A 27018-nucleotide genomic window follows, 5' to 3' on the forward strand; every position below is an offset into this window, starting at 1 on the left:
CTTGCTGTCATTCAAACTTAAAAAATTAAGTGAAAGCCACGACTTTATGTCGTTGAGGCATTCAATTAGTTGACAGAACGTGCCATTTTGTGCCATTGGAAAATAGATCTGACAGTCATCAGCATACAAATGAAATAAAACACCATGTTTCCTAAAAACAGAACCAAGAGGCATTAAATAAAGCGAAAATAAAAGAGGGCCGAGGACAGATCCCTGGGGAACCCCGTGTGGAAGCGATGCCTTTTTGGACATAAAATTGCCCATTTTCACAGGAAAAACTCCGTTCATTTAGGTACGACTTGAACCATTCAAGAGCAATACCTTGAATACCCACACTGTGTTCTAGACGAGAAATTAAAATCTCATGGTCTACGGTATCAAATGCTACAGATAAACCTAAAAGAACTAAAACAACAAACTTGCCAGAGTCTGTTGCCAAAAGTATATCATTTGATACCCTTAAAAGTGCCGTCTCATTGCTGTAGAGGGATTTAAAACCAGACTAGAATGGTTCTGAAATCTGGTTTTCTTCAAGGAATGGTAGCAGCTGACTATAGATAACCTTTTCAAGTATTTTAGAAATATATGGAAGATGAGAAATAGGCCTAAAATTTGAATAAAGGGTGGAGTCTAGGCCTCTTTTCTTCAATAAATGTTGTACTATTGCCTGCTTAAAGTCACATGGCATTGTGCCAGTAAGGAGACTACAGTTAATAATTTTTAAGACATGTGGGCCAATGATGTCAAAAACCTCTATAAATAAGCGAGGGGGAATTACATCGGAGGGGAAACCTGAGGGCTTGATATTACAAAAATGTCTTTGACAAAAGAAGGAGAAACTTGATCAAACTGCACAAAAACAGATGAACAGCGCATGGGAAGAGAAGGATCATTGCAAAATGGTGAAATACAGGCTCTAGTTGTAGCAACTTTGTCAATAAAAAATTTAAGAAAGCGCTCACATTTTTCATTCAATGTGTCAGGTTCTAGGGAAATTGGAGCATCGAGTACAGAATTGATAGTTTTGAAGAGAGCACAGGGATATCAAATTAAACATGTTTTACCCCGAATTAAAGCTTGAACTCTCAACTTCGTAACAATAATAGTCTTGTAGTTGTGACATCAACTATGTGTTAGCAGTGGGCAATCGAGTTGGACATTATTCAATCACTTTTGGTCAGCAGTCAAAAAACATTTCCTGCTTCAGTTTTCTCAAACCTTTATCAAATTTAAAATGTTGTACCTCGTATGAAAGCTTGAACTCTCAACTTTGTACAATAATAGTCTTATAGTTGTGACATCAACCATGTGTTAACCAGTGACGTGCGGTCAGGGGAGGCAGGTGAGGCAGAGCCTCACCTGTCATCATGACAAAAAAATAATTATAGCATCAAATTTATATGAATATTTGTCCATTGCTCTTTATGTATGACTCATTTCAAACATTTTTTATAGTCAAAATCGCTGAATTTGCCAATTTCCTGTTCAAATAAAGAAATGAAACGGGAGGTGCGGCAGCAACGAGTAAAGCCTCACCTCTGATTGCGCAATCCATAACAAACTGGGTTGATACATGGAATTGGAGCGTGCTGGTTGCCGTACATCTGCATGTCGCCGTTATAATGTTTCCAGATACGTTTATTTGACCTGATTTTCCACATTCTGGCTAATGTCTTTATCCCTTAAAGTTTAATGTTTGTTAGCGACATATTTAGTTTTGCTGATGGGACATAAAACCGCAGTGAAAAGGCACATGCTGCGGCAGATAGTTCTCTGCCGCACTGCAAGTGCACGTGAAACTGGACTTTCCGTTAAATGTGGACGCGGTTAACACAACACCGGAGCTAGAAGGTTTGCTTCAAACTACGGGACAGAAGATAACTCGCGCTTTTCAAACGGACTGGTACACCCGAAAAGACTGGCTATGTGGCTGTCCTTCGAAAAATGGCCTTTGCTGCTTTCCCTGCCTTTTCTTCTCAACTTGTGCCAATGTCTGGACTAACACGAGATATTGTGACATTAAAAAACTACGACGAAGCCTCAGCAAACATGAGAGCTCGACCACTCACATTCAAAGCCTGATTGCTTTAAAAACTTTTGGAAGCTCAAGGATCGATTTGGCTTTGACGAACAGCGGAAGCTCAACGGTAGCATCTTCAATACTAAGGTAAAGAAAAGAGTTTGAAAGACCTCATTAATGCAACCTGCATCCTAGCTAAACAGGAGTTAACATTTCGTGGTAACGATGAGCGTGTAAGCTCTTCTAAACGTGGCATATATGTAGAACGATTACATGGTTTTGCTGAGAAAGATGAAAGGTTAGCTAGACTTTTGGACACATCCACTGTGTTTTCTGGCTTGTCAAATAGAACACAGAACGATCTAATTGAAGCAATCCTCTCCATTGAGGCGGAGAGATTTTTTTTTTAAGTAAAGGAAAATAAGGAGGACTTTTACAAAAAGGGCGTAGGTTTGCATAGGGACGGTAGGGACATAACACTACCAACTTTTCAGGATGCTAAAATTGTCCCCACCAACTTTTAAGCAACCTTACCTTTTTTGCATGATATAATGTTCAGTTATATAGAGAATTTAGATCTTTCAATAGTTCCATATGTTGTAAGGATAGAATTGACCCTACCATTATTAAGTGAATTATTTTCATTATGTTTATGTTTGCTAATAAAAACCAGACATTTATTCAGGAAGTTTTCAAAATGTTTCTTGAGTATTTTTTGAAAACAAAGATTTGAATCAAACAGTGTATCATCTGAACCAATGCATGTAAAAGTTATTATCAGAACATAAGGATTTATTTTGCATTGATCATTTTGCCTATTAATTAATTAGGTTCATATACATGAGAAATGTGGCCCTTTGCCCCCTGCATCCAATCTGTTTGGTCTAATTAATGTCCCGTCCCCAGCAAAAAGTGTACCTACATGCAGGTTATGCTGTTATATCGTCCCTACGAATGTTGATACCAAACCTATGCCCTTCCAAAGTAATGCCGGTTTTTGTGGTGAAGGACAGGCGCAAGAGCACAAACAGTTTTCATTTCAATCTTATTAAAAAAAAAAAAAAAGAGCTTAGACCAAGAAAAATACAATAGAATATTTAAAAACTACATTTTGGCCTTAAATAAAATATTCTTTGTTTTTCTTTTCACACTTTTTGTTTAGCAATCTGTAATAAATTGATTAAAGTATCAGAATTAAAAGTTTTAAAAACAACTGAATATTTCACTAAAGGTCAGAATTGAATTCTGTGGCTTTGTACACCACTCTTTCCTCTCATTTATGTTGCATGAATTATAGAATTGCGACGACCAACACATTGAGGGTGTGGGGCAAATGCATGTTATTTTCTTACTTTTACGTATCGATAATATGTACCGTGTGTGCGTGTTTTGTGAAGAATGCTGATGAGATATGAAATAACCAGTAGCCAATTGAATAAGCTACCGTTTTTGGTTTATATATTTGGAAATCTGACACTAAAGGAGTCAGTGCCTCACCAACCATGAACCTCACCGCACGTCACTGGTGTTAACAGTGTTCAATCGAGTTGGACAATATTCAATCACCTTTGGTCAGCAGTCAAAAAACATTTCCTGCTTCAGTTTTCTCAAAGCTTTGTCAAATTTAAAGTGTTGTACCTTGAATGAAAGCTTGAACTCTCAACTTCGTAACAATAATAGTCTTGTAGTTGTGACATCAACTATGTATTAGCAGTGGGCAATCGAGTTGGACAATATTCACAGCGTTTCCCCTAGGATTTTTTGAGGCTGCGGTGGTGGGCTGCCTCGGAGTCATAACGCCTCACCATGTCGTGCCACGGCAAAATTGCTTCATATCACGACAATGTATTTTTTTTCACATTTTGTTTCTCAGGAAGAACCATAATGAAGATTTATTGGAAATATTTCATTAGCCACGCTAATGTCATAGCTCTCAGCTATGGTACATGTATGTAAAATGCGTAGCTGATTACAGAGGTTTTAGATTGCCTTCGCATATTTTGTAAGGATAGAATTGACCCTACCATTATTAGGTGAATTAGTTTCATTATGTTCAGACTCTGACACCATTTCCCCCCCCTCAAACGCAGATTGGCTGATGACTAGTTAAATTCACTTCGTTTTCAGAGTAAATGTACTAGAAATTAGTGAAATTATCTGCCAGTGCTTCAAGTAAATTTTACTCAGATTTCTTGAAATGAGAAAAACAGCTATCTGAAAATAATCTTAACACACTTATTTTAAGCATAAAATGAGTATATTTAATCTTTAAAAAAAAGCTTTTTTTCGTCAAAAATGTAATTAAATCAAGAAGTGACATTGTTCAAAATATTTGAAAGCATTTTCCCACTTGATTTTGGTGAAAAATTACAAACCTTTAGCTGTATGGGCTTAATAAGAACAAATGGTAAAATTTACCTAAAGTAAATTTAATAAACTGACCCATTAATCTGTTAACTAGTCTTTAACACTCAAAACAAGAGGGAGAAAATTATTCCAATGGATTAAAAAAAAAAAACTCAGATTAAAACATCATAAATTTGCAGTGTGAAAGTTAGTACAAGTCAATACAGACTTGTTTTTGCATTGATAATTTAGCCTATCAATTGATTAGGTTAATATTGGTGAGAAGTGTAGTGCTGACCTCTGTTCACCTAATCTGTTTGGTTTCATTATTGTCCTGTCCCCAGCAAAAAGTGTACAATACATGCAGGTTATGCTTTTATATCGTCCCTACCAATATTGAGACCAAACCTACGCCCTTGTAATGGACCCATTTCAAGGAGTAGGGGGAAATTATAATTGTCGTTTAAAGTGTTGTACTAGTTTCGGTGAGACGGTGAATAGTTTTTTGTTGTTGTTCGTGAACTACATTTCCACACAAGCGCACATCGAGGTACCAATTAGCTCAGCAAGGAGAAGTAGGAGGGTCATTTTTTGAGTGTCCCAGAGCTCATGAAACTTGGATAAAAAAAGCGCATTTATCAAGGTTTCGTCAGCCGTGATTGTGTATATCCGTCCACCCCTCTGCTATTGAAAGCGTTGTTGACATCAGCGCGGCCGCGCTCTGCCCACCACTCAGTGCAAATTCATTCAAACTTGCGTTCCGTCCAAGACGGCCATCCACCGCTCACTTTTGCCGAAAAGTCCAATCCAAAACACTGTAATGCCCCGGATGGGGGGAAGAAGGAGAGGAGTCTGTATTGGCCTACCCACTTTATTGCGGATACAATAATAAAGAAAAACAATAACAAAATAACAGCGGGCTTCCCTCCACGTCACAGCTCCCCGTCCGATCGTCTCTTAAGGGGGCCTCGCATAGTTACAGACATTACATGACACAGTGAATAGGTTGCCGCTAAACCCTTCACACTAGGCTTCCACAAGTTTGAAATGGCCTTTAAAAAAAAAAAGAAGGAAAAAAAAAACCTCTTTTACACGGCGTAGCGGCTTTTATTTTGGTGTGGCGGTGCGCCACAATATTGAATGTGTAGGGGAAACACTGATTCAATCTCTTTGGTGAGTGGTAAAAAAATGTCCTGCTCCAGTTTTCTTAAACCTTTATCAAATTTAAACTGTTTTACTTCAACTCAAAGCTTGAACTCTCAAATTTGTAACAATCAATGTCTTGTAGTTGTGACATCAACCATGTGTTTGTAACCCATGAAAAATAACTCTCAAATTTGTAACAATCAATGTCTTGTAGTTGTGACATCAACCATGTGTTTGTAACCCACGAAAAAAAAAATACTCCACCTGTTCAATAATTACTTAATACATAAATAGTTAAGATATAAATAGAGCAGCACACAGGCTAAATAGAATTAAAAAAGAAAAAAATAAGTTCTAAAATATATTAAAATGTTGAATATAATTCTAACAATATGATAACGTAATTATTGTTCTAAGTTGTAAGTAATGTCTGTTAAGCAAGTTTGTTTGAAAGTGAGTGTTTTTTTTTTTTTTTTTTTACTTTATCAACGGTGTGTGGACATTCATTCCTCACGAAGGTAAATGAAACTATATAACAATGTATAACTATAACTATAACAATATAACTCATTTTGCTGTAAGGAGCTAAACGTTGTTAGCGATTAGCGTGTGCTAACATGCTAGCGGCGAGTGAAAATTGTTATTTCTTCATAATAGTGTGTGTGCGTTTTGCTGTTTTTTATCTCTGAAAGATTTCAAATAGGCACTGAATAGTTTACACTAGCTAAGTGTAGATGTCTGTGACCTATCTTCTCAGCTTAGCAAGACTACGAAAGGTGGATATGTTGGAAATGGGGAGTGTTGCCATGGCAACACACGTCAAACCTGGTCGTCTCAGAGTTAGATCTCGCTTAACCCCAGGATTCCGATTAACCACGCTCTATTCAAACAGCATTCCTCCACGGACATGTCCTCTTGACAATGAAAGCGTACCTAGACGACCCGTACGAAATTTGCAAGCGGATTGTGAGGGGCTCTCTTCGGAGGGCACGGATTTTTGGAGAACGCCAGAATCCACTGGCGTACCCGGACTGCAAATCAAGTAAATTGATCGGGCTCGGGCCGGTTCGGGCTGGATTTTTTTTACATACGTATTCATAAAATCAATGGGACTAAATATATAATCATCCTGCTTCATGTGATGATGCACAATAAATATTTCTTACAGTTAATGTACCAAATCTTATTTTATTGTCCTGACAGCAGGCTTTATTTCTTTTCATGGACATAAGTAAACTGGCATATTGACGCATTCACAAATCACACGATCTGTAAATTCGCTATGCCAACAGACCAGTCTCGCTCTACTCGCCGAAGCGGTGTTGGATTTCGCGGTGAGGGTGGATTTTAATTCCTCATAACTCGCATGACTACCGCGCGTTCTTCCTCCGTGAAGTAAGGTGCCCATGCCATCATCACAAGTAGTGTTTGACTCTGGTCTCCACCTCCTTGTTATGTGAACGCGCAACGTGGCTTGACACAGGTTCTACTAATCGACCTCATAAATTGCAGTAGGGTGATGGCATGTGCACATTGCTCCTTTGGAACACTTTCTCCTCTTTGATTTGCCGTAGTTGTCACCGGCCGAACAATTAGGATATTTCATTCTGTGCTCCTGTTCCAAGCGCTCAGCCTCTTCAAAGGATGTTATTTTGTCACTGATCTTGAGCGTTGTCCACCCTGACTCCTCGTTACCCGTGGTCACCATGGTAGGCGCATAAAGTACCATCGAAAGTTGATAGGGCAGACATTCGAATTAGACTTCGCCGGGGGGGGCAGCGATCGGCTCGGGTTATCACGTCTTTCCCAGGAGTTTGTTGATGCTGCCGGTTTTTGTCGGCATACAATATTTTTAAAATTGGGCGCTGCTCCTTTGCAAAGATCATAAAGGCATTTAGGGGCTTTTTGATGTACTCCTCTCTACGCTCCACCGATTTCCTTTTTTTCAAGGTTGGCGAGTATTTGGACCCTACCATAGGACCAGTAAAAGCTGCCTTTGAAGCTGGTAAAGTACCAGTTGCAAACACACGATTCCCCTTATGTTGCTATGATCTGTCGAGAAGTATCCGAGCCACAGCTTCGAGATGGGTTACTGCAGGGGTCCCCAACCTTTTTGCACCACGGACCGTTGTTTTTTGGGTCTTTTTTCCACGGACCGGTGTTCTGACAAATTTTGCAACCCATCTAAAATTGCAACGATGCGGTTCTGCGCATGCGCGTCGTACGGGGACCGAACAACCCTTACAAAGGGGCTCGGTACCCCATACTCCCGGAGCACCCTCCACAGGACTCCCCTAGGCACACGGTCGAACGGCTTCTCCAAATCCACAAAACACATGTAGACTGGTTGATCGAACTCCCATGCCCCCTCGAGGATCCTGCCAAGGGTGTAGAGCTGGTCCACTGTTCCACGGCTGGGACGAAAACCACACTGCTCCTCCTGAATCAGAGATTCGACTTCCTGACGGACCCTCCTCTCCAGCACCCCTGAATAGACCCTACTCACCTACGTCACAAAATGGGCGTGTCGCTGTTTCCGGCCGCCATATTGTACCTCTTTTTCAGACCTATTCTCATTGTTTTCTATTAGTCGAGCAAGTTATAGAGCAATTCATGGAAGCCCCGGTGTTATCTGACGCTGTAAACTCATTGGATCCGTTGCATAAAAGGCGTTACGTGGAAAAGCTTCAGTTTATCCATTCGCCAGATCCGTATTTGATGCCTAAATCGATGTTTTTCGACCCGCTGGCTTCGCCTGACATCTGATACCCACACAAAATCAGCCTATTCTCACGAAAGTTTGAAAAACTTTAAGAGCTTGGAGGCTTATAAATGCTACGTTGCTGCTTAGGTGAAACACGTCCTCGTACACGAAAATTCGGCAGGAATCTTGTGCTCGGAAGGTGAGTTACGAAATTTTCAATTGAAAATCTTTTGTTCTTGCTAACATCCACTGTCAAGTCTAATGTATTTCATGTCATTTGTCAATGGAGCTAGGGCTTTTAATGTTTATATGGTTTAGCGATAGCACTAACTACATACATACGTGTATGTTGTCGGCGATTAGCCTAGCAATGATCTTAATTGTGGTTGTCAGCCCGAAACCCTCTAAATATATATTAAATGCATCTTACCAGATATAAAATGACTACTACATAATCTGTGGTAGTCGTTTGGAGCCCAGTTGTCTCGTCGAATTGCAGCAGTCAATCGCGGCCTCCTCTTCGTGTCTCTCGGAATACGGTAAAAATTCAAGTCTCTCCGTCTATCTTCTCTGTTTTTGCAACCGACCGCCACACACGACTTCACCATTTTGAGTATTAATGTTGACGAGCAGTAAAACGTGCAATAATAGGAAGAATTTACGAAGCGCTAATGCATTTCTATGGCGAGTATGCGGACATCATGGCGCGGGGGCGTGGCTGTGACGTCACGTGAGTAGGGTCTATAGACTTTAACGCAGAGGCTGAGGAGTGTGATCCCTCTATAATTGGAAAACACCCTCCGGTCCCCCGGTCTGCCAATCCAGAGGCACTGTCCCCGATGTCCACGCACTGTTGTAGAGGCGTGTCAGCCACAACAGCCCCACAACATCCAGAGCCTGAGATATGCTTATCAAATAAGAAAATACAAACAATTGTAAACTCCGTTCAAGAGTGCAACTAGAAAAGCATTGAATTGATATCAACATGCTTTGCCAAAATGTCTCCTGATTCCTTTTTGAAGATAATAGTATAGTGATAAAAAATAGCATCAGTCCAAATTAAGTTGAGAAGAAAAATAAACATATATGGACTATTTTGGCAACTTTACCCAGTCTAATGTAAAATGCAGATGTAGTTTAGAAAGCCAGTAATGCTAAGTTGGAAGTGGTCATTCACAATGGACAAAGCTGCATTAGATATCAAAGATGTATTTAATGACAATTTCTCACTTATTTTTAGAGGACTTTCAGAGTCACACTATTAATGTACCTATTTACAAATGCAAAAGTGTTCATTTATCCCATTAATCAATAGCATAATTGACAGATTACATAATAATTGATGTATGCTGGACAAATTTGATCTTGAAACACTGCAATAAATTATTTTTTTTACTTAGTTTTATTATTTTTATTATTTTATTATTTTTACTTACTTTAATCCCAGCTATTCATTTGAATATAGTTTTTACTTTTTGCAATGTCATATGTTTTTTTTTTTTTGCTATTTATAGTCCTACATCAGAGACTAAGAAGGCTTTGGGATTGGCTTTGGTTGAATCATTTACCAGTTTGAAGGATACATCCAGCAGTGGCAGCGTGTTTTGTTGTTGTTGTTTTAAAGGTCACTGGGTGACATGATTTTCAAACCAATTCAGTTTCATTTTTAAACTCCCTATCCTATTTAGCCCTGTTCTACCTGTAACCTACATCGTCAAAAATCAGAACGTGCCTCATCTCTAATCATTAAAAATATTAATTTCTTGGCAGGAAATCTGGTATAGGCCTACCCATGGGCGCTACCAAAGGCCAGCAACTGGTTTCCTCGAGGAACGGCTGCGAAATATAAGGAAGAGGCTGAGATCAATAAGCAAGCCCAGGACAAACACAGACTGATGTGAGACCAAATGCAACGGGTGTCATACCAGGTAATTATTAAACTTAAACTTGATGAAAGAAAACATTGATATTTTAGTGACCAACTACATTTTTGCATACTTTATTTTTTACAGCATGCGACATTTCAGATGAGCGTGGATTACAGCTGAAAGAATGGCTGAGAAACAATTCTCAGCCAATCAGCCAGGTAGAGAGCTACATGCATGACACGGCAATCTACAGAGCCAAGAGCATTAGGGAGAACAACTGGACCATCGATCAAATCCTCCAAGAGTTCCCTCACTTATCATGGTAAGTTTAAGATAAGTATGATCGTGCATGTTATTTGGATGAATTGGATTTTTTTTTTTTTTTGTGAATCACGTTAATTGTATTTTAATAATGTGTTTTGCATAGATTTTGCAAGACTTTCTTATACTGCATGGGGAAGCTGCACCAAAGTTATTTGAAACGTGGCTACCCATTTATGCTGTGAAGATCTTGCACCTGGCAAGACGGGAGGGGAAGCTGAGTTCAACTTTGGATGGATTAACACCAGGTAACATGCAATTGCCATTTTTTGTTTCTATGAATGTTTCCACAGTTAGGATTGTGCAACTAGGCTAGAAAGTCATTAACCAGTGGGACAACTCAGTATGACTAACAGTGGAGCAGCGCTCCTATTTTCCCTGCAACGAGTTACTATGTTTTTTTCCCCTAATTCTGTTATTTTTTTAACACTTTGAGTTGAGTCATTTTATAAAAAGTGATATATAAACGATTTTATGTTGGACTGATGGGGTTACATAATTGTTCTACCATTTATTGAATTTATTGTAGCTGTACAACAAATGAGAGGTCTTGTTCCCGAATATCCCGTCGCTTCTCCTAATTTATTCAGGTTTGAGGTTGAAATGTTTTTGCTCTCAAAGGTTGTCATCTGACATTAACACTCATATCCAGTGCCCATATGATGGTGACGGTCTCTTTGTGGCTTTTGCATGCTCACCACACACGTCCAGGTGCTTCTGGGGTTTCTTCTTTTAAGTGCTCACTGGTCCCCTATAAAATCTGTCTGGAAGTGTCTGCCAACTATTGGTTCACTAAGGCCTATTCCACACAAAACCGTTCCGAAACGCAAAACTGTTAAATGAAATCCATTATTATTTAAACAACAGTGTATTTGCGGTCTAAATATGAGGAATTCTAAAGGCAAGTCAAAAAGTGAAGTTTTTTCTGGTATACTTTAGTAAAACCTGTTGTATTAAAACTAAAATTTTGACCCTTCTGTTGGTGATAGATCCTCAAGCTTCTTTATCCAAGTTTCCTTTGTATATATAAACATTTTTTTTGCCTGACTTGGCTTCAGCTTTGAGAAATATTTATTTAATTTTAATAGTGTTGGCTTTCCGTGGATGAACCCTTACAGTCGAAATCATTAAACTACAAATAGAGCAGCTGTAATTTGGGAACTGTTTTCACATAACATATTATTGGTTTTATGTTAACTGGATACTGAATGACAAAATGACAGGTATATTTCATTCCACATTGCATTTATTGATCCATGTCTTACTACAGATGATGCTGGGAAACTCACCCTGAGGCAGCTGCCTGTCTTGCTTCCTCCAACCGCATACAAACTTGGCCGAGGCCGCAGTGCAAAAACGGTTCCCTATTCTTTTGACGAATGCTGCATGGCCTTCATAGACCACGAGCCTGTAAGTCCCAGTACATCTACAGGTTCATTTTTTTATATTAACATATACCTGTTCTTACTGGGATCAAGAGTTTTCACATGCATGCACGCACACATCCTAAATGTTAATTTACTGTATTTGTTGAGAGGGCCATCAAAAATAGTTATAGCAGACTATTGTCAAGCTAACTACAACCTTATCTGGGTCACTCTTAAGACATTGCTTCCTCAAAGTTATTGCATTGGTTTTAGCTGATCATTTTAATTTGCTGAATAGGGAAATGTAATTCGTTTTGCTCAAACTACGGCTCAATTTTCAACTCACTCAATGTGATTGTTCCTGACCTAAAATCACATTTCACAAGGTGATCCAAAAAGTGTGACATGGTGTTTTCCGAAATTTCTGGGTTTGCGGTGAGTCAGCAACCAGCACACTTTTGCTCAATAGACGATGTTTATTGATTAGAAAATGCAGAATAAATTTGATTTATTGATTACAATCCCACAAGAGCAAGCAACAGGTATCTAAACAGGCGTAACAAGTGGCAACGATGACGTTAGATCTAGTTTGTCAATCCCAGAATCCCTGCGTTACCGTTACAGCACAAATGACGTTGACAAATGAGCGGGGAGCCAAACGCTCCGGCAAAGCGGCGAAGGAACAAAGCCAAGCGACCCGTACGTAATCCTCTGGCAGACTTCCGGAGAGTTGCGGGAATCTCCCAACTCTTATAGGCACGTCTGACGCGGGGACACGGATGGCCACTCCCTGCCCCCACGAAAACGCACCACCCGAACTCGTGTGACCCCCCCCCCCCCCCCCCCGCAAGGGTATGAGATTCCCCCCAGTTGAGGCTCCCAGCGGTTAAAGTAGAATGTTTACTTAAGTTATCTCGTGAGATTCCCTCCTAACTATGAGACTCAAGGTGAAAAACAATAAAAGTTGTTACAATCTAGGTCACAGAAGCAATCATACATCACAAAGGCATAATGTGCTAATGTTAAGGCATCACATAATATTTTCCCCCATCACATGGGTTTAAAAAAAAAAAAAAAAAAAAGAAAACATTTTGGAAAACAAAACGATGTCAAAGCTTGCAAAGTATTAAGTATATTATTAGGGATGCACCGATAAGGAAATTTTAATCAGATACCGATGCCTATATTAATATGAACATAACGGCCTATACCGATATTTTGTAACTTAGTAATATTCGTGCTGTTCATTGGTGTTGTTCAATGGTCATTTGTGTAAAATATATTTTAACTGCCTTTACAATTTAAATGCAAATTGATATTGTACATATGTCATCTGTACATTGAGAGACTGAAAGTGCATGCAGACTTAATACATAAAAGAGCAGATTAACTGAAATTAGAAGGCTTTAATTTTCTGGTGCTTAATTTAACTGCTAAAATCTGACCTTCAATATCTGCCTGCTCTCTGGCCGATGTCAGTCAAACTCCTCAGTATTGGCCGATACTGATGGTAGGCCAATATACCGGTGCATCCCTATATATTATATATATATATATATATATATATATATATATATATATATATATGTATATACACCTAAATATAGCATTACTATATAATGTCATTGAAGCCACAACTTAAAACAGCCTTTTTCCCAATTTTTACATTTTTGAAATCAAGTATGCCTGTCACGATAATTACGAATTCCTATCTATGGAGCGCGTATGGGACTTCAGCCAAAGGAGGATATTGCGGACAAATTGGCAACCATTAATGATCAGGTACAAAAACTCCTAGAAATGTGTCTGCAATAATGTCAGGAGCATCAGCTTTAGATTATAACCCATCACTATAACCCAACAGATGAGTTAAAAAAATTACCCAAATTCTGAGTCAAATTAACTACAAACCAAGGTAAATTCAACTTCATATATGTTATATATTCTACCCAAACACTGGGTCAAATTAATTACAATTTTGGGTTGTTCTGACAATATATATAGTGTATTAATTGTACTCAATGTTGGGTTAAATTAAGTGTTACTGTGGGTTGTTTTAACTACCTGTATTGTTTATCAACTTTACCAAATGTTGAGTCAAATCAATTGTAAATGTGGGCCAAATGAATGAAAATGTTGGGTTGTTTTAAACAAGTTCAGTAATCTATACAAATGCTTGGTCAAATTAACCAAAATGTACAACCACAACCTATAACAATCCATGTGATTTGATAATGGATAGGAGGTACCAATAAATACTAGTACAGCAATCTTTATAATACTCCGCCTTGATATTTATATGTAAAACATTAGTGCAAACGAGTAAATCGCACATTAAAAAAGTCAAGGCAAACTTGGCAAAACAGACAAACATAGGGAAAAAAATCTTGATTGAAGTTTAGGACCAACACATTTATAGGACTGACCATGCGAGATTTAGGCTTGACCCTTTAACCCCCGCCTTCCTCTTAATCCTCAAAAACACCATTGTCTTTTCAACTTCATGTTATCATGTTCTCATTTTTTTCTTTGTTGGTTTTTGTCACCTTTTATTTGCATTTTTAAATGATGCTTTGGTATTTTTGTCACTTTTTTTTGCACTTTTTAGTGAATTTTGGTTATTTATTGTCAATTTTTTGTATTTTGGGAATGTTTTGGTGATTATATGTCACTCTTTTGATGTGTTTTGGTGGTGTTTTTGTTGTTCAGTTTGGTCGTTGGTCTTGACTCATTTTTGCTGCTTTACTCAAATCTAAAAACCTTGAATGGTGGAAATAGTTATAGTGAATTGGATTATTTTTAACCCAGCAGTGCACTGATTGGTCAAATGATTTCGTCTGTGTTAAATTCTGCTTTTTTCACTCTTCATAAAGCACAGAATTTAGTTTCTTTAACTCATTTGAGTCAATGTTTATTGCAACTCTGACCATAACAAACGTAACACAACACAGAGTTCCTGTGTCCGTCAACTATATCTGTCCCTCGGGAAACTCAAACCCAGATAACAATAGTTCCTCTTGTTACAGTCGACAGCGATGCGCTTTTTCCGTTTTCTGACTTCATTCCCCACTTTTATTTTACCGTCAATCAAGAAACATTTATTCATCATGATGAAACAAGCAAGTTATACAGCAGCCTTTAAAAGAAAAGTCACATGTTTTGTTTTCTCCTAGATTCTGGTGAGTTGGAGAAGTTGTCAAATCATATTATTACCGTGAATATTGTCAGTTTATGGTAATGTTTTGAACTACCCATGAGCTATGCTTGTGTGGTGTTTCACCAGTCAGTAAAATGACATTTCTGTATCTGTACACGAGCGCTGTTTTCTTGTATTCTTCTATTTATTGGTGCTAAAATTAGGGTGCGCGTTATAAACGGGTACAATAATTTCCCCTTGATTTTACAAGTAAATTTTGGGTGCGCATTATACAAGGGTGCGCCTTATATTCAGGAAATTACGGTAAGTTGTCTTCACTTGCAAAAGTAAGTTTGTTACTAGCAAAAGTATGTTGATTTTAGTAGCAAAAGTAAGTCGATGTTAGCAGCAAAAGTAAATTGTTACTAGCAAAAGTAAGTAGACTGTAATTGCAAAAGTAATGTGCATACAAAGACTACTCTTGTTTGATCTATGTGATAAAATGATGCAAAAGTTGCCTTACTTTTCTCTGTAGATAAAACGATATAGTTTTGTTGTGATGAGCTACTTAAACTAAACATGAAGCATCAAGCGTGTTTGTCATCTGCCCAATATAATAATTGACATTTTGACCTCATGGTGCTAGGAAAAAATATTACATAAAAACAAAATTAAAAGGGTGAATTCCCTTTAAATCATATGTACACTCAGCAAATTGTTTGAAAGTTCCACTAGAGGAAAGGTCAAAAAGGTTAAAAAAAAAAAAAAAAAAAAAAAGGGTCCACCATAATCAATAGGCCATAAGTCAACAAAATTGACATGTTTTATTGTTGACAAATTCTCTCAAACAAGCAAACTCATGTCAATATACGTATACTGCCATTGAACTGTGCAATAAATGAGTTTACTGTTTAGAGCTGCAACTATTAGCTGTTTAATTTCGAAGTTTCCTATTACTCAATTTAAAGATTTTAATTGTTAATTAATTGTTAATTAATTTTTGAGTCATTAAATTTTTTTTTTTTTTAAATTCCAAATTCAGCTTTATTAACTCATTTGCTCCCAAAAACGGCAGTAGCGCATTTTGTAAGACCCGCAACTTGATTCAACAGAACGAACGGCCAGTTTTGTGCCTAAAAATAGCCGCCCGGCGTGACGGGAGCGCGTATTTATAACGCTTTATTGAGGTGAAAACATCAAATGTTTTCATGGACGCATTACAGTAATGGATTTACGACTAAAATCATCACGACCATATCCCAATGAGAATCACGCAGGTATGACATTTATTAGTTCAAGCAGAGTAAAATAATACATATTCACAGTACAAGATTTATTAGTTCAAGCAGAGTAAAATAATACATATTTACCGTACAAGAAAGTCGTTTCCGTGTCCATCGATTGGTAGGAAAAAGCTGTTTGTAAGAGTGACGTGTGGGCGGGGCGGCTATTTTTCGGGACAACACCGGGACTACTACTGCAGCGGACGATGCCGTTGAGTCCGTGCTGCTCGCCGAGCAGCGAACTCCGCTACGAGGCAATGGTCACCACAAAAGAAAGACTAAAAAAAATCCATCTTGATGAGTCAGGCTGCGATGAGGGAAAAGTTAACCCGCCTGTTGCAGCCACAACAGCGTCATCGTTATGTGTAAATAAATTGTTACTTTGCTATCAAAAGCTCTTTTTGTCTCGTTGTTTATGTTATTTTGTCGAAGGAAAACATTATTCAGATGTTTGGGATGTCACAAAAGCAAAAAAATAGTTGTGTTAAAGTCAAAGTTATAATTGAAATGTATGCTTTCACAAAAAGCTCAATTTCTCCGTTTTTTCATCTGAAATTGGAAAATTGCTCAAACTAAGCTATTTTCTCATGCTGATTTCTAAAAAATGGATAATGATACGAATTTGCTTTTTTTCTGCTGAAAGAAGAGAGTCTAATCTTTTTTTTTTTTGTGGGTTCCATGTTTATCAATAGAACAGAATTTTCTGTGGGCCTTGCAAAATCAGTCAATATCCAGTAAAACGGCCAGGAGCGTTAGACATTTCTAAGTTGCATCTTAAGCTTCGAGAAACAGTGATAACACATTTTTCACAATTTTCTCACATTCAATAGCTCAAAGTACTCATTGGAAAAAAAAGACATTGTACAACAATGGCAATTACCGTTAGTTGCAGCCCTTATACTGTATACTCTGGAAAAATGTCCACATTATTCAAACACTATCTGGTATTAATTTCTAACTTAACAAAGGGGCTTGTTTACCTTGTATAACAGTAGTTACAGTGTTGCAACATTTAAGTTTATTAATGACATGGAACATAACATATATCAAAAACACTTTGATAAGAAAATAAGACCATAAACTCCATTATACTGACAACATTGGAAACACCTAGGATGCTAGCGCCAGATGTGCCATAAGACAATGCTAACCGCCTAACACACGAGATTCACATCCTATTACATAGTTGCAGCAAACTTTGGCAAACATGTCCAACAAAACAAACATTCATTATGTCTACCCTGAGGAAGCACTTGCAGGGATGAAACCCCACTGACAGCCTATCCTTAAAGGTTTGATCCTAAGCAAATGACGGTTACATTCAAAATCTTAACAATACATTGATGCAAAAATCACAGCACCTCACAAAATACAAAACTGTACAGCGCTTTCTGTTCTGTGAAAGTCTACCTCCTGTAGCAGTACCTGAAAAGCTGCTTGACCACCTAAGGTCACTTAGAATACAGCTCAGCTCAAGGGAATCATTTTATCAGCCATTAAAGTGATATCTGACTGGTATTTGAAAGGAGTTTACACCACAAAACAAATTTAAGCAGCATACACATGAGCTTCAAAAATGTCACCTGAGGAAATGCTTTTGGAAAACCTGAGAAAGTGCAATGTATAACCAACAACTGTAAACCCTGACAAGAGGGAGCTTCAGCAATGTCTGTATGGCCCTTGGGCATGTAAACTGACCTTCAGATCATGGACCTTGGAGGATACCTTTTGGTTGACATCCTCCAGCTCTAGGAAGATCTTCTGGAACACCTCAAAGGTGTATTTCAGTTTGTTATGGTAGGTTAGTTCTAGGGCGCAAAACGCACGCATTCTTAGTGAGGTTTGCAATAATCCATAAGACGTTGATATGTGTTTCACAAAATGCAACATTCAAATGCATCTATTGCTTTACACATTATATTTATATATATTAAACAAAATCATCATTATCCACAGATCCTTCATTAGGTTGTAATAGACTCATGTGCAAACATGTTCAAATGTTAGAAGAGGAAATACTACTGGAGCGCAGGGGTCGCGTTAACCGAATATTTTCCGTCATTGACCGATTTTTTAAAACGGTGACGGAAAAAACTAAGTCCATCCGTCATTTTGACCGGTTGCAATTCACACCCCAGACCACAGGGTGGCGAGTAAGCATATTAATTAGCTATTGTCTCTCTTGATGCATGACGCCGTTGGCCTTACTCTGAAAAAATGTCAAGGCAACTGAGTGTCCGAAGTTTCTTCAAAAAGCCCCAAAACGACGATGGTGTTGATAAAAGAGGTGAAAAAACAGGGACTGCACAAGCGGGCACGCAATTCAAGTCCATGCGCACCAGGAGGAAAGTGTGAGACTACGTTCAGGCCACAGCAGGTGAACTGTTAATTTCATTGTTCCATATGCTACATATGGTAGGCTACCTAGCTACTGGGGCCACAGTCAGCTGTTTTTGTCACTGCGGAGAAAAAGTTACATATTCATCTGCTTGATGTGTGATGGCACGGTGTGGATTCTCTGTTAAGCGTGTTCGGACAGAATATTAATTTCAAATGAATGAAAACTAAATACTATTGAATATGTTGAAGCGGTATGCAATGTTAAGAGTCTTGTTAGCTGTAGGCGCACTATCCTATTCCCCTCACTATCCACTCCCGGGGGTCTGCGCTTGTCAATGACGTTCCTTATTCTCGCTATATGATTATACAACTTTAACATTTGTTAATAATACGCTCTGTGTGTAGTATCATCCATCGCTTTTCCTTATTAAATGGGCACTTATAAGCGAACGCAAGAAGTAACAACGGGAACATTTTTAAACAGGCATTTCACGGGAGAGCAGTTCGACTCTTCGGCCAATCATATAGCGAGAGCGAGTGGATAGTGAGGGGACCGCGCGCGGCTCTTAAGTGTCTGTCACGGGACTGTCGTAGCCGGTAACGCGCTCGACCAAATGGACACACAAGTACGGAAGGTGAATTATGCCAAGCAAAGGGTCACCACAATGTCATTATCATCATTTTTTAAATTTAAGTGACGGGTAAAAATAGATTATGACCGGATTTTTATGACCCTGTCGGTCAAAATGACAGACAACGAAAAAGTCTAGTGCAACCTCTGCTGGAGCGTAGCACTAGGAGTTGGTGTTATTAATGGTGATATCACTTCCAAGGCCTCTGGATCTGTCCGCTATCCCTTGAGTGTACTGAGGATGCCTGGCGGCTGTTGCGAATGCCTGACGCTTTGGATACACTGCTGCATGTTGACATGCGACTGGATGTACGACTACTGCCCGTCATAGAGATGTTCCCCAGCTGGCACTCAATCCTAGCGAGTGCGTCTGCTGTAAACCTCCATCTTTGTCCGGCCATCTGTTCCAAGTGCGGTGGTGGAGGCGGCGCGCACTTCCTCCACTTGGACGGCACTGTAGGCGGCAGGCAGGGTGCAGGTAGGTCTGCTGTCATGCCCTCTGGGAATTTCTGAGAAATCAGTTTGAGACCTCCACTGAGCATGAAGAGTTTCTCAAAGCCTCGCTGGCACATACTGGTCGTTGCTTGAGTAGCGATGCACTCATCCTCATCATACACTGATGATCTTACCCTCTGCTTTTTTAAATTCCAGCACTTCCTTGGTTGAAGTATATCATAGTTCAAGAGAACATGGTGATTGGAAAACTGTGAGCTGTGATTATGTGTCTCTGGTTGTAGAGCTCGTGCTCACGGACATCCAGCAACAAGTAGGGACAATCTGTGAAGAGCTTTTCAGTGTCCGTGCCCACATCTGTATCCGCTGCCTTTGCTTAGTCACCATTCACGTTCAACTAGCAGACTCCGTTGATGACGCGTAACAAAGTGGATCACATGGTCTGGCTCTACTGCTGATCTTGTGTCATATCCTTGGTCTCAGGCGAGCCATTGGTGTGTGCTGCCTCTGGCTCTGCTTTAGCCACAATCTTGTTGTTATCACCGCTGCCGCCCCCATGAAGACTGTGACATGAATCACCACTGACATATTCAATGAGGTCTGATACAGACGCAACTTGAAGAACCAACTCTGCAAATGTCACTGGAAAGCGTTTGATTTCACCTTTGCTAAATTTGTAGTCCTGCTCAATCTCCTCAAGGCACTCCATATACTTGCTGACGCTAACCTCAGTGTCAAGCTTTGTTTTGATGTCCTGACACTTGGCATTCTTTGGTATCCGCTTTCTCATGCACTGATCACTGCTATCTTTCAACCAAACCACGATACCAAACACATCGTTTTCACGCTTATATGTTGTCAAACGTTCAAATACTTGAAATATGATCATTTAAAAAAGTTATTCAGAAGGAAGTATCAGACAAAGCAAGAACTGAGTGTGTCGTACTACGTTCCATCGAAACATGCAGCTCCCATGATAGGTACCCTGTCATCTCCTCTAGATTGCACCCCATCAAATACTCTGTTTTTAAGTGACGTGAGAATCTTGTTCTCCCTCTCGCCTTTCACAAAGCAAGGTGTCGACTTCATCTATAAAGATGACAGAAGGCTGCAATTGACTGGCAGCTGCAAACAATGCTCAGACTAGCTTCTCACTCTCTCCCACAAATTTAGATGTCAAACTGGCTGCGCTCATGTTGAAGAATGGGCTGTTAGACTCTGCCGCAACCGCTTTGGCCAGCAAGGTTTTCCCATTTCCAGGTTGGCCAAACAAGAGAAAACCTTGTGCTGGAGCTCTCAAACCAGTGAAGAGCTCTGGTCGTAAGGCAGGAAGAATGACAATCTCCTGAAGTGCTTGTTTAGCCAGGTCCTGGCCTGCGATATCATTAAATGTTCCAGACACTCTGGTGTCTCCCAATTTCATTCTGAATCATGTTTGCCAGTTTGCTGTCCACGTTCTTGAAAATTTTCAACTCCCTCTTCTGGGGCTGTTTGGAAGGTCTACCCATTTGGAGAGTGACCTTGAAATCGGAGGTTCGACAAGGTGGTTTTCCTGCTGTGGAGGGCCTGTTGTTTTTGGCCACTCCTCGGAATGGAGGCAGACTTAGGAAAGGATTTTGTTTGTTTTTGAATATTATTTGAAGCATTCTGGGGTTGAATCCTGCCTTTTGAAGCCAATGGTGCCTCTAAAATGGCAAGTCTGTCTTTAGCCACGGTGAGGTTGGTGATCATTTTATCCTGGAGTCTCTTGGCTCGCTCATACTGCTCTTCTTGTCCTGTGATCGTCACTGCGATGCCGCTTTCGAGCTCAACAATCCCTCTTTTGGACCACTGCAGAGCCTCCTCCTTCTACCTTCCTCGTAAGTACAATGGTCCCACAGTTGTCGCACACTTGTTTTGGGTGATCACGGGGTGAACGGGAACTTTCTGAAACCCAAAAAGGCTTTACACTCCTCTCCCTGGTGCAGCTACAAAGGCCTGCAGCCATTTGGTTTGGTTCCTCAGGAGTGGACGATTCCCGAAGCATGACCACCAGATATTTACGCTCTGCTAAAATGTTCAAATACTGAAGAAAGGTCGCACTTAACAGCGAAGTTGGCTTCCAAACCAACTATTTTAACTCAAACGAGATCCCTTTATCTGATGTTTCCCTCTAGCATCGCATTGCAGACCCAACTAATCAATTGTCTGCTTCCCCTCCACATGGCTAAAAAAGCAGAGAAACTATTAACTTTATTGTTTTTCTTTTCCCTTGTATAGGGCGAAGATCAAGTCCGCATTAGGCCCCACATGGAGGATGATGCTGGTGGACGAGAAAGATGGGAACGTTGCCTAGGCTGGTTCAAACGCCTCCAAGGCTTCCAGCTCATTGAAGAAGGCGCAGGTCAAGTCTGCATAGGGCCCTACATGCAGAGGTCCACCGGATGAGAAGGGGAACGACGCCTCCACCACTTCCGCAGCCTCGGCCACTCCGCCGGCTCCAAGGCTTCCAGGTCCTTGAAAAGGAAGGAGCTCAAGTCTGGATTGGCCCTATAGTCAGACTACCGGAGGAGGAGAATGACAACTTGGCCACTTCCGCTGCCTCTAAGACTCCAGCGTTTTGAATAGAGTGGAAGTCAACTCAACGTTGGGCTTCGAATGCAGGATGCTGACGGACAGGGACGAGGCATCCATGGCTTCCAGTTCCTCCAAAACGGGGCAGATGAGGTCAGCCTCAAATCCCTCTTGCTGGATGAGGGGGCACGTGGGTGGCGGGAGCTCAGGTGGAGACACTGCAAACACAAAAGCACAACACCCGTCACTCCTGACACGCTACTTGTCAAAAAATTTGCTGTTTAAATTTCATTGACATTATCGTTTTAATTAAATCAATCCAATGATGTCCAATTCAATATTCTGTCTTTACTAAGGTTATATATTGCTCACTGGATCTTGGATTGGCAAAGTCGGGTGGTGAGGGATTAACTACTAATACTATACAATACAATACTAATACTATTGCTGGTATAATTGTTTACTTACTAACGGTGAATTTGTAGTTTTTAGTGCTCAAATGATTGATTAACGAATACTAAATGCTAAGCACTGTTTGGTAGGATCAATGGTTATCCGATTTCTTAGTTTGTTTCATGCTTTATAGGCCAATTTCTTTAATATGTTTATAACCTAAATTCAACACCCCTTAATTAATAATTTTACAGAAGAAAAGTTGCTTTGTTAAATGATCAATAAATAGTTACTTACTTATCGGATGATTCAAATGGTTGTCTTTACAGGACCCTTCGGGGTACATGGTTTTATGGATCCTCCTGAGCTGCTTCGATTCTTCAAAATAGCGCTCCCGCTCTGTCACCCTCAGCGACTTCCACTGTGGATGCGATCATAGAGTCAGTACATACTCATAATACCAAACCAATGAAGATGTCGCGTGTTTGAGACACACTCACCATCTGCCCAAGGACCCGGTTGACTAAGGCGCTGTCCTTTTTTAATCATTTTGGCTTTCACCAATGGCCTCTGCTCCTTCATAAATAACATGAAGGTGTTCAGTGGCTTCAGTATCTATTTAGCAATCTTTATTCTTGGTGCATCCGGTATTAATTTCCTTGCCTCGACATCCAAACGATGATACTCCTCAATCAAAGAGCCGAGACTTGCTACAGCTTCCGAGAAAAAACTCTGCTCCATCCCGTCGACTTGCAGGTAATGATGCAAGTGTGCCTTGTTCCTGTAAAGCTTGATGAATTGTTCTCTTAATTCCATGAATGTGGACTTTACAGCAGTGTTGTTCGCCAAGACCAAGAATGATTGCGAGTGACCGACGGGGGCCACAGAGCACATAATGGTCTTCCAGCCTTCTGGGTTCCATGAGACAAAGTGCAACGAAGGCCTTGTGCTCTTCCAGCCTTCTGGGTTCCATGAGACAAAGTGCAACGAAGGCTTTGTGCTCTTCCAGCCTTCTGGGTTCCATGATACAAAGTGCAACGAAGGCTTTAACCTATCAATATTCCTGCGTCGGTCCGACACTTGAACATTTCCTCTAGCCATCAGGGAACAGGCAAGGGAGAGCCTGTGCTTTGGATCCGCTTTGATTAATTGGTGGCTTCTAGAGAAGGCGTTGCTGAAGAGCTGATTCATTCTTTTGCGAGGGGCGCCTACATCTATCGGTGTGGAGAGGGGACTGAGACTCTGAACCAAGTATAGTAATTGAGTGAAAGGAACCAGGTTCATGGCGATTTCATTCAGATCCATGTTGAGGGACCCATCAAAACGGGCAGCGCTGGTAAGATTAAGTAGCATGTTAGCAACCATTTCATTCCTGGCATGAAGAGAGTACTCTGACCCGGTGAGCCTATTCATCATTGGCCGTCTTCTGCCAGCACGGGATGAACATTGCATGTTCAAAACGTCCTCCAATGACTGGTTTTCAACTGGCAGGACACAGTCGGCGTTCTCGGTGAGCTCTCTCAAGGCCAGCTCGGTGTTGTAAGGGGATACCACGACATCAACGTTCAAAGACGGAAAGACGGGTATGACTTTGCGACACACCTCAGGGAATTCATCCTTGAGGAGACTGAGTACTTTGGTCCCGAGCCCCGAACCTGTACTACCTCCCGTAGAGTGGATGAAAAAAAAAAAAGATTGCAGACAGTCACACTGTTCAGCCGCCTTCCTCAGCTGCTCCACTATCTTGTCCTTGTAGTTTAAGCCATACATCATGTATCCGACTGCCTAGTTGTTGCCCGCACCTGACATTCCGGTGAGGTCCTGAGTGTTGTCAAACATGTCCCTCAAAGCGCCTTTCATCATCTAGCTGATTACATGCTCCTCCATGTCTAACAGCACTGCTCTAGCTTTCAGTAATTGGACTACTCCATTATTTGAACAGCCACCGAGTGCTAACCATTACCCGCTAGCGCTAATCGCTAATGCTAATCGTTGGCCCCTTTGGCTACATGGTGGAGGCTGAATTTTGTTTGGTGCCAATTTACTTATCTAAATTGTTAGTTATTTTCCTGCTTAATGTGTATGCTCATTATTGTGAATGGTTAGCATTGTATGCATTATGTAAGCAGTGTATTTCATTTATATTGTATTTAATGTTGTTCCTGTTAATTAATATATGTTTATAAGTATATGTTTATAGGTTGTATATATCATATTACTGACATGTTATATGATTATCTTGTATTCACAGAAACCATAATACAACAAAATAAATCTCATACTCCTTTCATCATCATTAAAGGAAACAAATAAATCCTGAACGTCCCCTGTTGATTCTCTGATCGGAGTCACAACTCCATAGCGTCGCCAGCTTTATACCACACACCCACAGAGGGATCCCCAGTCAAATTAACCCTCTTTTTCAGTTAGTATTATTATTACATAATATATTATTATTTTATTTACTTTTGTTCCGTGAAGAATCCAAAAAGGGTTTTTTGATTGTGGCTTTCTGAAAAACAATACATTTTTACATTTAGGCAGTCCTGCGATCGTCACACTTTTTCTGTTACAAACTGACCCCGGCCCCTCATCAAAAAAGGGAAGTTTGGGGACCCCATCTTTAAGCCACTGTAGCTGCGGCCTTATGAAAGTAAAGAGCTTTTTCGGTTGAAAATTCTTGGAAATAAATGCTTAAAATTCCTGAATTCTTTATAAAAAGAGCAAAGAGCCGGGCAGTTAGCATTTATTTTACGTAAATATGTCGAATGTGCTGCTAGTCTTTAAGCCACTGTAGCTGCGGCCTTATGGAAACAAAGAGCTTTTTCCTTTAAAAATTCTTATGAATAAATGCTTTAATCCCTGAATTCTTTTTAGATATTGATGTAAAACAGTCTCGATTCTTTGTTAAAAGCAAAAAAAAAAAAAACCCTGCAAGTAGCATTTATTTTATGTAAATATGTCTATTGTGCTGCTAGTCTTGAAGCCACTGTAGCTGTGGCCTTATGAAAATCGCTTTTAAAGTTGAAAATGATTGCGAATAAAAGCTTAAATCCCGGAATTCTTACTGGATATGGACGTAAAACTGTCTTGTTTCTTTGTTAAAAGAGCAAAGAACCGGGCAGTTAGCATTTATTTTACGTAAATATGTCTCATGTGCTGCTAGTCTTTGCGCCACTGTAGCTGCGGCCTTATGAAAATAGCTTTTTAAGTTGAAAATTCTTGTGTATAAATGCTAAAATCCCTGAATTCTTTATAGATATGGACGTAAACCAGTCTAATTTCTTTGTTAAAAGAGCAAAAAACCGGGCAGTTAGCATTTATTTTACGTAAATATGTTGAATGTTCTGCTAGTTTTTAAGCCACTGTCGCTGAGGCCTTAGGAAAATAGCTTTTTAAATTGAAAATTCTTCTGTATAAATGCTAAAATCCCGTAATTTTTTTTAGATATGGGTGTAAAACAGTCTCGGTTCTTTGTTACAAGCAAAAAAACCGTGCAAGTAGATTTTATTTTATGTAAATATGTCGAACGTGCTGCTAGTCTTTAAGCCACTGTAGCTGTGGCCTTATGAAAACAAAAGGCTTTTTCCGCTGAAAATTATTGTGAATAAATGCTTAAATCTCTGAATGCTTTTTAGATATGGACGTAAAACAGTCTCGTTTCTTTGTTAAAATAGCAAAGAACCGGGCAGTTAGCATTTATTTTACGTAAATATGCCGAATGTGCTCCTAGCTTTTAAGCCACTGTAGCTGCTGCCTTATGAAAACAAAGAGCCTTTTAAGTTGAAAATTCTTGTGAATAAATGCTTAAATCCCTGAATACTTTTTAGATATGGACGTGAAACAGTTTCGATTCTCTGTTAAAAGAGCAAAGAAACAGGCAGTTCGCATTTATTTTACGTAGATATGTCGAATGTGCTGTTCGGACCAAAGACAGTCTCGATTCTTTGTTAAAAGAGCAAAGAACCGGGCAGTAAGCATTTATTTTACTTAAATATGTCGAATGTCCTTCTCTTCTTTAAGCCACTGTAGCTGCGGCCATATGAAAAGAAAGAGCTTTTTCGGTTGAAAATTCTTGTGAATAAGTGCTTAAAATTCCTGAATTCTTTATAGATATGGACGTAAATCAGTCTCGATTCTTTGTCCGGGCAGTTAACATTTATTTAACGTAAATATATCGAATGTCCTTCTTGTCTTTAAGCCACTGAAGCTGCGGCCTTATAAAAACAAACCGCTTTTTCCAATGAAAATTCTTGTGAATAAATGCTTAAATCCCTGAATTCTATATAGATATGGACGTAAAACTGTCTCGTTTCTTTGTTAAAAGAGCAAAGAACCGGGCAGTAAGCATTTATTTTACGCCAATATGTCAAATGTGCTGCTAGTCTTTAAGCCACTTTAGCTACGGCCTTATGAAAACAAAACGCTTTTTCCGCTGAAAATTCTTGTCAATAAAT

The 27018-nt window shown here is 39.7% G+C and overlaps 2 pseudogenes; both read right to left on the reverse strand.

The window, feature by feature from the left end:
* Nucleotides 1-20559: 20559 nt before the first annotated feature.
* Nucleotides 20560-26551, reverse strand: LOC130916101 (tubulin epsilon chain-like; annotated as a pseudogene).
* LOC130916657 (spastin-like) lies at nt 20561-23152 on the reverse strand (annotated as a pseudogene).
* Nucleotides 26552-27018: the final 467 nt, after the last annotated feature.

This window comes from Corythoichthys intestinalis, chromosome 5 (genome assembly GCF_030265065.1).
Source record: "Corythoichthys intestinalis isolate RoL2023-P3 chromosome 5, ASM3026506v1, whole genome shotgun sequence".
NCBI lineage: Eukaryota > Metazoa > Chordata > Actinopteri > Syngnathiformes > Syngnathidae > Corythoichthys > Corythoichthys intestinalis.